The sequence below is a fragment of the Mandrillus leucophaeus genome, unplaced genomic scaffold (assembly GCF_000951045.1).
Source record: "Mandrillus leucophaeus isolate KB7577 unplaced genomic scaffold, Mleu.le_1.0 Scaffold29, whole genome shotgun sequence".
Taxonomy (NCBI): domain Eukaryota; kingdom Metazoa; phylum Chordata; class Mammalia; order Primates; family Cercopithecidae; genus Mandrillus; species Mandrillus leucophaeus.
The window spans coordinates 1,132,170-1,142,613 of NW_012103031.1; the positions used below are offsets into that span (position 1 = coordinate 1,132,170).

The 10,444-nt window shown below is 47.8% G+C and overlaps 1 protein-coding gene and 1 pseudogene across 1 annotated transcript in view; both read right to left on the reverse strand.

The window, feature by feature from the left end:
• The window catches only part of LOC105543750 (gap junction gamma-3 protein-like), a 10,669-nt gene extending 2,636 nt beyond the window's left edge, over positions 1-8,033 (reverse strand). The window contains exon 1 of the mRNA XM_011985828.1: positions 7,774-8,033. The gene's annotated coding sequence lies outside the window, so the exon portion shown is untranslated. The remainder of the gene's footprint in view (positions 1-7,773) is intronic.
• LOC105543751 lies at positions 3,392-8,684 on the reverse strand (annotated as a pseudogene).
• Positions 8,685-10,444: the final 1,760 nt, after the last annotated feature.

A 10,444-nucleotide genomic window follows, 5' to 3' on the forward strand; every position in this document is an offset into this window, starting at 1 on the left:
AAAAAAAAAAAAAAAAAAAAAAGAAGACGGGAATTGTGAGAGTTGTGCGAGGAAGACCGGACGACCGTTATCTCATGGCCTTTGCATCCAGGCTTTGAGCCAAATTCCCAAGGACTGGATCCTAACACTTGGCTGCAACTATTTCTTTGACCAGTAGGGGGCAAGCAAAAGCCATAGAGAATCCGGCCCAGAGCTGATTGGAATCCCTCTGAGAAAAAGACCTCTTATTGTTTAAGCCAGCGGTCCCCAATCTCTTTGGCACCAGGGACCGGCTCCGTGGAAGACAGTTTTTCCACGGATTAGGGAAGGGAATGGTTTTGGGATGATTCCAGCGCATCCCGTTTATTGTGCATTTTATTTCTATTATTATTACATTGTAATATATAATGAAATAATTCTACAACTTGCCATGGTGTAGAATCAGTGGGAGCCCTGAGCTTGTTTTCCTGCGACTAGACAGTCCCATCTGGGGTTGATGGGAGACAGTGACAGATCATCAGGCGTTAGATTCTCACAAGGAGCGTGCAACCTACATCCCTCGCATGCACAGTTCCCAATAGGGTTTGTGCTCCCATGAGAATCTAATGCAGATGCTGATCTGACAGGAGGTGAGCTCAGGCGGTAATGGGAGCAATGGTGGGGTGGCTGTAAATACAGATGAAGCTTCGACCCTGCAGCTCACCTTCTGCTGTGTGGTTCAGCTCCTAACAGGCCATGAACGGGTACCAGGGGTTGGGGACCCCTGCCTCAGACTATCTTGTCTCTGCCTGGCAGACTCTCCTGGGGATAGTTCCCAGGTAGGCTGGAAGAATGATGCACACTAAATCAGGCAAAATACATCAATCAGGTATAGCCAGGTATACATATGTTAAGGTCCTCTTCCATCTCTCTGAGCTTTGCTTTTTCAACCTTCTTTCCCAGTAGAATTCACTGTCCCAGCCAAGGGGTTGTTCTTGGTCATCAGAGATATTTAGTGTTTTCTATTGCCTTTGCTTATGCATTTATTGATTCATCCAGAAATTATGTATTAATTACTTGTTGTATTAATATGTGTATTTATTTATTTATTTTTTATTTTTTGAGATAGGATCTTGCTCTGTTGCTCAGGCTGGAGTACAATGGTACAATCATAGCTCACAGCAGCCTTGACCTCTCATGCTCAAGTGATCTTCCTGCCTCAGCCTCCCAAGTAGCTGGGTCTACAAGTGTGTGCCACCATGCCTGGATAATTTTTTATTTTTTTAAATGTAGAGCCGAGATCTTGCTACGTCGCCCAGACTGATCTGGAACTCCTGGCTCAAGCAGTCCTCCCACTTTGGCATCCCAAAGAGCTGAGATTACAGGCACGAGCCACCGTGCCTGGACTTATTGTATATTTGATTCTCTGGTAGACACTGGAGACTCAAAAGAACGTGGTATGTAAAATCCCATTCTGTATGGAAATCTTTTGACCTCGACTTGGCAAGCTCTCTTAGGCCTCCACATGTCTCTGAAATCCAAATTGCTCCAGGAAGTTTTCCCTGGGTATCTCAGCAGCCCTGTGTCCCTCTCCTCCTGCCCCACACCTGACCAGGACTTGAATCCTGCAGCTTCTCGCTCTTCCTTCATCATCATCCATGTTTCTTGTTATAGATGAGGTCACATCTCCTATTCCAATTTTCCTTAGCCCTAGTCTGATCATGTGGATTTTGGTTTCTTCATTGATCTGAAATGTTTAACTTTCATCTTTTATTTGCTCCAAGTGTCCTCATATTTTCACATACCACATGCTGTATTTTTCCCTCTTGATTATTTGCATTTTCTTTTTTTGAGACAGAGTCTTGCACTGTCGCCCAGGCTGGAGTGCAGTGGCGAGATCTCAGCTCACTGCAACCTCCACCGCCTGAATTCACGTGATTCTCCTGCCTCAGCCTCCCGAGTAGCTGGGATTACAGGCACACACCACCACACCCAGCTAATTTTTTGTATTTTCAGTAAAGACGGGGTTTCACTATGCCGGCCAGGCTGGTCTCGATCTCCTGACCTCGTGATCCGCCCTCCTGGGCCTTCCAAAGTGCTGGGATTACAGGCGTCAGCCACCGCGCCAGGCAACTATTTGCATTTTCTTTCCTGAACTTGGCTACTGTTCAGATAGGATGTTTTAGCCCCAGAAGGGGAAAAGGTGGATTTTATGTAGACTTAAAAAAAAAAAAAAAGTAATTTCTCGGCTTTGATTTTCAAATTGGAGTCGAAGTGTTAAAACAAAAAATTGTAGCCTTCAAAATTAGGCTTTCGTGAAAGATAAGATGATTAACTCAGAATCATCTTAAGGCCGGGAAGGCTGGGAATGACTCCTCTGTGGAACCCAACTTGGAAGATGGGGTCGGAATAATCTGGAGTGGGAGGCTGAGTATAGAATATAAAGAAAGTTCTTGTAACTAGATGCAGTGGCTCACGCCTGTAATGCCAGCACTTTGGGAGGCTGAGGCAGGCAGATCACTTGAGGTGAGGAGTCCAAGACCGGCCTGGCCAACATGGTGAAACCCTGTCTCTACTGAAAATATAAAAATTTGCCTGGTGTAGTGGCTGATGCCTGTAAACCCAGCAACTTGGGAGGCTGGGGTGGGAGAATCGCTGGGACCTGGGAGGTGGAGTTTGCAGCAAGCTGAGATCGCGACACTGCAATCCAGCCTGGGCAACAGAGCAAGACTCCTTCTCAAAAAAAAAAAAAAAAAAAAAAAAAAAAAAAAAAAAGAGAGAGAGAGAGAGAGGGGAAAAAAAAAAAGAAAGTTCTTGTCCCACAGGAAGGAAAAGCACAGACATAGGCAGGTGAGGCTTCATGAGAAGGTCGAGGTGAGAGCTCTGCTGTGTGTTTGGGGGTGATAACTGTGTGTGGCGGTTGGTGATTCATTTGAGGACACTCACTCTCAGGGACTCAGAGGGAGTCTGAGAACCTCAGGGCCAATTCCTGCTTCATTGAGCTGTACCCTAGAGAACTGAGGGCTTTCAAATAAGCTTTGGCTGGTGGGCCAAGGCCAACATGGTGTGGACATGTGGAGCAGCTGGAGTGGAGGGCCGGGTCTCCCAGAGAGCCAAGGAGTGTGGGGAAACTGGGGCACAGAAGAGGCTTGGGTTTGTGTGAAAGAGCTTGCAGGGTTCTAGCACCTCACAGCCAGAGTGGCCATGGCCATGCCTGTGGATGTCAGCAGGGGACACCTGAACAATCCCTAAGGGACAGCGGGTCCGGGCCATGCTTGGAATTGCCCAAGTCAGAGTGTCAGGAACCGTGACCTCCAGGGGAAACCAAGAGTTTCAGATGAATCCAGTGCTTGGGAGCGGGACCAGTGAGAAAATCAAGTCACATTTCTACAAGATTTTACAGTTAATACTGTTCTCTGTCATGCTAGACAAAGAGAGATGATTATTTACTAGCTTCTATAGATTAGACAATGGCAGGCGGTGGTTCGAGGCGAGATGATTCTTGAGTCCGAGTCAGCTCAGGGCCGGCATCCCAGTCTTTGGTCTCCAAATCCACCTCCTGTCTGTCTCCCCACACTCTTCCTTGGGCCTTGAGGATCCATTGATGGTGATTTCTGTGGTTCAGCTCCCATGTCAGGCAGGAAGGGCAGCTACTAGGGCTGAGATCCCACATTGCCTCCTGCCCTTGCTTCCTACCTGGCCTCCCCGGACCCCACCAGGGGCTGGGCCAGGCTGCTGTGCTGCACACGGCAGGAGTAGGGGGCTGTGTCCTGCGGGGGCCGCACACACCAACAACCAGGTCAGGTAAGTACCATTTCCACCGTGAAGAACATCTCCCCGTAACTCAGGCTCCTGCACCTTGCCGGCCTGAGTCCAGTGCACATCAATTTTCCCTGGGTAGAAGTTGTAGGCCAGGCACGTGAGTGTCCTGTTTTCTCCTGGGGCCTGGTGGCTGGTGTCCATCACAGAGGGAGGATCTGTGGAGGGAGAGAGCGTGACACTGCAGGCTTGAGGTCAACTTCTCCTGGCCCAGGTCTCTTCCCACCCTCACCCCTGGCTGTCAGCGATCGATCGGCAGAGCTCTAAGCTCTGTTCCTGCCACTGCCTTCCCCTCCTCCCCTGCCCCCCGCCCGGATCACTTTCCAGAAGATCAAGGAAGGCTGACGCTTTCCCTCATCCTTCTCTGTTGGATCATGGAATGTCCTGGCTCCCCTCTGGCCCATTCCCCACCCCACTCATATATTGACTCTGACGGCAATAAGTTGTGAATGCTCTGTGCACTTTCCAGTGTTTTCCCACATCTCAGTGGGCTTTGGAGTTCTCCTCTCCCCAAGTCTTAGTCCAGCTGCTTAGGTCAGCCCATGCCTCTATCCAGCAACCACTTCCCTGCAGCACTGCACAATCCTGAGTCTCACTACGTCTCCAATCCAAGTCTCAGCTTGCAGCCATCAATCCCGCTCACACTGGCTCGCTCTTGTCCTTCTGGGGCTGACATTTTACACACCTCGCTTCTCTCCACCACCCAGATGGGAGGCATCATTGTAGACAGAAACAACGATGGGATTTGGAATCTGAAATCTGGAATCTGAGTCCCAACTCTGCCTCTTCTTCTTTTTTTTTTTTTTTTTGAGACCGAGTCTTGCTCTATTGCCCAGGCTAGAGTGCAATGGCATGATCTTGGCTCAGTGCAATCTCAGTCTCCTGGGTTCAAGCGTTTCTCATGCCTCAGCCTCCTGAATAGCTGGGATTACAGGTGCCTGCCACCATGCCAGGCTAATTTCTGTATTTTTGGTAGAGATGAGGTTTCATCATGTTGGCCAGGCTGGTCTCGAACTCCTGACCTCAAGTGATACGCCCGCCTTGGACTCCCAAAGTGTTGGGATTACTGTGTGTAAGAGGCAGAGCTGAGCTAGCACAGTGTTACCCTCACCTCTCTCACTTCCAGCTCCTCTTCTCTCAGTGGGTGATATTTTGGGAAGCCTACCAGTGAATTGGTGGCTTTCCTGGCCTGTTCTGCCTGAAATTTTGATGTCCTCCCAGGAAAGAAATGAATCCTAGAAGTTGAAAATTGGGGGTCTGCGTGACTTACATGGATGGAGGAGATTGGCCTAAGATGTTCTCTGAGCTCCCAGCCTGAGATCATGTTGGTTTTTCCCAGCTCAGTACTGGGGAGCAGGAAGCAGTGAGTACGTTGCCGGTCCAGGATATTTTTGCTGTATTTCAGGCACTTCTGCAGAGTGTCAGGGCACTCCTCCTTCAGGTTAGCCTTTGCCTGCTGCACGTAGACTGGTTCTGCCTCCCACTTCTGCTTGCTGTTCTGGGCTTCTGGGACCAAGGGGACCCAGGCTGGGATTTCTTTGTTGAATTCAACGTAGTCCTTTCCATCACAGGCATTCTTCCAGAACACTCCAGTGCTTCTGTTATTCTGGATCTCACCACCAAATCTTTCCTGCAAGGCATGAGACCCTGAAATGCCCCCCGACCCCACAGGGAGCCAGTCAGCCTAGTGCCAACTCCATCTGAATAACTCTTAGTCCTGCACTCTTCACACCTCAATAGGAGGAAAGGCTTTTGCAATCTAAGCATGCAGTTCCGTAATCACGGCATATGATTTTATCTGGATGTACAGTTGGCAGAGAGTGGCAAAGACTATATGGATTGGCATTTCAGGCCAATTGAGACGAAATATACGTTCCTCCCAGCCAGGGAAGTTGAGAGAGCTACAGGCTGTGGGTAGATTTCTATCTCTTCTGTAGCATCTCTTTTTATATGTTTGAACTTACAGGGAGTGCTTAGGAACCTGTCACAACCACACCAAAGTACGTTTCTGAATTTGATATAAATTATTTGTGATTTCATATGAGGAAAGGAAGGCTCTCCTTTTCTTTCAGTTTTAGGTGGAGTTTATATCGTCACCTAAATCAACCTAATCTGATCTTTTTTTTTTTTTTTTTGAGACAAGTCTTATTCTGTTGCCCAGGCTGGAGTGCACTGGTATGATCTCGGCTCACTGCAACCTCCGTCTCCCTTGTTCAAGCAATTCTCCTGCCTCAGCCTGCCGAGTAGTTGGAATTCCAGGCATGCAACACCACGCCAAGCTGATTTTTGTATATTTAGTATAGACGGGGTTTCGCCGTGTTGGCCAGGCTGGTCTCGAACTCCTGACCTCAGGTGATCTGACTGCCTCGGTGCCCCAAAGTGCTGGGATTACAGGCATGAGCCACTGCGTCTGGCCTGATCGCTTCTTTCTTCCTTTTTGGTGTTTGATATCTTTATCTCAAATCTCTAAAGTCCCAACCTTCTTGCCCATTAGCAACAACTCCCAGAAATGGACCTCATAGGGTGAGGGACACATCCTCTTCATTCTGATTATAAAAGCAGGTGTTTACCCAGCACTGGTTGGTGCTGTTGGCACAGACACTGACAGCTCTGAAGCTGTCTGGGCTCATGTCCCAGGTCTCTCCTTGCCCCTACCTGGCATGTTGCATGAGCTGGAGCCAGCCACCTCCCTGGGCCTCTATTTCCTCACCTCCGAAACAGCAATGCCAAGAGCACGGTTTCAGGGGGCTATTCTGGAGCATTAAATATGCTCATATATGGACCTGGCACAAAGTAAGTGCTCAGTAAATGTCAGTTACTCTTATTTCCTAATACCCTGTGTTCATCTCTTCATCCTCCTTCCTCGTAATTATCCACTTTGACATTTCTATTCCTGTCCATCAAAGCTTCTCCCAGTGTCTTTCCTGATCACCTGTGCCCCCTCCTCTCCTATGGCTGTCACACAGCCCGGGCCATTTTCCTTACCAAGACCTCCCATCCCTCATCCTTCAAATGTCTGATTATCTCTTGCCTCCTTTTGGAAACCTTCAGATCCCATGTAGCACCTTGGGCAATTTTATACTTAGAAGCCCATCTTTTGACACCCACTCTATGATAATTTAACACCAGCAGTTCACCAGGCCTGGCTGGCTGCCTTGGGGCTGGCAGTGTGGTTTAGCAGAAAGAGTGCTGGGCCAGGGGCACAGGGACTGTCTCTGTGGGGGCTCTGCTACCAGCTCCTCCAACCACAGTGCAGGTGGCCCTTCCTGGGTCTGCATCTTATGGACAGGAGGAACTTTAGGAACAGCCTGCGGTTTTGAATCCAGCACTTCCTGAGCCCCCAGCATGGGCTACGGTGTGTGCCACGTGCTTTTCTCTGTTCTTTCCACAAATTTCAATTGAGCCAATACTGGTTGGACCCTGTCCAAGGCGATGGAGCTGCAAGGGAGATTAGGACAGACTGTGACATCCTTCATAGAATAGACATAGTTAAATATTACAAACTTGTTTGGAGGTAGGTCTCAATGCTCCAGTGTTTGCAAATTTCGACCAGATATTTTGGGAATGTTTCACTGTCAACAGCTAGGACTGGCGGAGCCACCAGGTGAGCCCAGGTCTGAGTGACTTTGAGAGCAGCTCACTCTCCAGGCAACCTCTCTGAACAGGGGTGAGTCTGATGCCTTCTCACTGGGAGATCAGCCTCTGACGGGTGGGGTGTGGAGGTGAGAGGTCAGAGCTGCCTGGATAGGAAGTGACTCTGCCATCACTTCCTGTGTGAGCTGAGGCCTGGGATGAGGATGGGGCAATCGATGGGGAAGTGGGGAGCACCTGTGCTGTGGTGTGGGCGGGATGTGGACATGTCTGCATTTCTGCTGTGCCTCCTGTTCCTCTGCTGGGATTGGGACTATTTCCATCCTGCTGACCCCTTGTGACTCACACTTGAGGGGCTGCATCTTGGGTTAGACCTTCCACTCCCGCGGTCTGTTGTTCACTGACCACTACTGTTGTTGTAATACTCCATGATGTTATTCAGGGTCTCCATAAAGATGTCCTCCCTGGCCTTCTGAAGTTGGTTCTGCTTCTCCCAGTCCTCTACTCCTTCCACGTGTCTCCATGATCCCAGGGCTCAGCCTTCCCATCTTCACTGTTGTAGTGGAAGAATGCACGGTCATTGAGGAAGACAGTGCCCTGCAGCCTGTGGGTGCCTTTGCTAGGCCTGGACAGCCCAGTGTAGAGATAGGTCAGAGAGTAATGACCTGCAAAAGAAAAGACTCTGAGGGCTGGGGTCCATGCAAGGGTGTCCCACTGTGGGGCTGCAGAGGGCCAGGAGGGGAGGCCTGGCCACTGGTCTCTTCCTCCCCACTCTCTCCTCTGCTCTCAGCTTCACACCATCAAAGCTTCATTCAAGGAAACAGGCTCTGCTTTCATGCTGGGGATGATATTTCAGAGACCATTCTGTGTCTTCACTACAGAGTTTAATCTGCTTGGCACAGAAGAAGATAATGTTTTTCAACCTCCTTATAGATAGATTGGAACCATGTGACTGAGTTTTGTCAAACAAGAATGTGAGTGGAAGTGACTGATGTCTTTCTTCTGGTCCAAGACCCTACCACCTGGCTTGCCTCTACTGTCTCTTATCCCTTTCGTTGATGACTATGGAGGCCACAGGATGGAACAGAAGAGTCCCAAGATGCAGACAGCCTGGATCCTTGAGTCACCCTGTGGAGGAGAGGAACCTTGCCCAATCTGCATTGAACTTGACATGAGAAATAAACATTTCTAGTCTAACCGGACAAATACATATAGTTAGAAAGTGTAGGAAGGCGAATTTACTAAACAATTCAAGAAGCAACCCAGAATGGATCAGCATAGGGTAAGGCTAGGATACCTCTCAGAATTCCTGGCATTGTACCTTGCAGTTTGGTACAAGATGGAAGCTGAGAGAGTGGGACATTTCCACAATTAGTTCCATAGTTAATTTAGAATATAATTTACATGAGTGTTAGTAATGTTGGAGGTCATATGGCAGATTTCTAATTTAAGTACTGAAGTCATTCTTGCTCATGAGTTTCTGAATGTGATTAGCCTTTAAATCAGACCTTGAGTAAAACAGATTACCCTCTACAATGTGGGTGGGTCTCATTCAATCAGTGGAAGATGTCAAGAGAAAAGGCTGAGGTACCCCAGAGAAGAAAGAATTCTGCCTCCAGAGACTACCCTTGGACTCAGGACAGCAACACCAACTCTTTCCTGGGTCTCCAGCCTGCTGGCTTGCTTTGCTGATTTAGGACTTTTAGCCCTCAGAATTGTGTGAGCCACAAGAAATATTAAATAAAACTCCTCCCTTTCTTTGTTTTGTATATACATACACGTATATATGTATACATATATACTATATACATATATTTAGTGTATATATTTATATATGTATAAAATGTATAAAAATTATCTATGTATAAATATATACATATATTTAGTGTATATATGAATATACAATGTATATATGAATACATATATGAATAAAAATTTAGCCAGGCATGGTGACATCTGCCTGTAGTTGCAGTTACGCAGGAGGCTGAGGCAGGAGGATCACTGGAACCCAGCTGTGATGGTGCCACTGTATTGCAGCATGGGTGACAGAATGAGACTCGGTCTTTTTTTTTTTTTTTTGAGAGGGAGTCTTGCTCTGTTGCCCAATGTATATGAATATACGTTGTATATTCATATATACATATGTGCATGTTTATACAATATATATTAGTTTTGTTTCTCTGGAGAATCCTGAATAATTCAGATTTGAGTGCAGAATGGGATTAATATTATAAATGTGATTATTATAAAACTAACATGAAACAACTATTCTGACAATTTGTAAATGAGACAGCAGGACAGCCACCATTCTTGTCATCGTGTCTGCTTGGAGGGTTCTGGGCAAGAGGCACAGGTATTATCCTGGGTCCTGGGGCCCTGCCCAGGGGAGGTGAATCTACAGGCCAATGGGAGTGCCAGGACGGGCTCCTCCCCTAATAGAGAAAAAACAAAAACAAACAAAAAAAAACATGATACATAAGGTAGGCTGGGCAGAGGTTGTGATGAATGAGTCTACACACATGTTATACAAATTCAGAGCTGAGACAGTTGATCCCTGGACTGAGGCTTTGTGTGTGCCTGGGGCGGAAGGATGCCAGTGGGTGGGAGGTGTGTGTGATGGGTGGAAGGTGTCTGGGATGTGTCACCTTTCCAGTCTATTATGACACCCTCTGGGGTCACTTGGGTGTGTCAAACCAGACTTCATCCCTGCCTTCTGGAAAAAGCCTCGACATGTCCAGGACGTGGACCTGGGTAGTCCCCAGCTGGTATGTATGCCTGATGTGGTGGTAGGGTATTCATAGTCAAACAGAAGATAGGAGGATTTATGAATATTCAAGAAGGAGACCCACATGCATGCAAATTAGGTTCACATGTATGAAGCATACAAGTAAACATGCAACCTGTGACTGTTAATCCTCAGTGTCAGCCAGGCATGGTGGCTCATGCTTGTAATCCCAGCACTTTGGGAGGTGGAGGGGGCCAGATCACCTGAGGTCAGGAGTTCGAGACCAGCCTGGCCAAAATGGCAAAACCCCGTCTCTACTAAAAAACTACAAAAATTAGCCAGGCATGGTGG